The sequence below is a fragment of the Prenolepis imparis genome, unplaced genomic scaffold, assembly GCF_030444845.1.
Source record: "Prenolepis imparis isolate NDT839.2.m4 unplaced genomic scaffold, iyPreImpa1.0 SCAF_6, whole genome shotgun sequence".
In the NCBI taxonomy this organism is placed as follows: Eukaryota; Metazoa; Arthropoda; class Insecta; order Hymenoptera; family Formicidae; genus Prenolepis; species Prenolepis imparis.
The window spans coordinates 14,544,322-14,544,581 of NW_028141164.1; positions in this window are offsets into that span (position 1 = coordinate 14,544,322).

The window sequence follows — 260 nt, forward strand, 5'->3', positions numbered from 1 at the left end:
AAATTAAATGCTTCAAATTATTTATTAAAAAAGATAATCTTGTAATTAAAATAGAACAAAAAACACAATACAAATTATATTTATTTAGAAATTTAATGCCTATCCCGTTTGTGATTTTTCAAAGCGTCGCTTCTACTAAATGACGTGTGGCAAAAATCGCAAATTACACGTAGTTTTTCATGTTTACTTTTTTCATGCCGAACTTTATTTCTATGAAGTGTGAAAGTTTTCGGGAGTACTCTGCGTTGATACCACTGCTT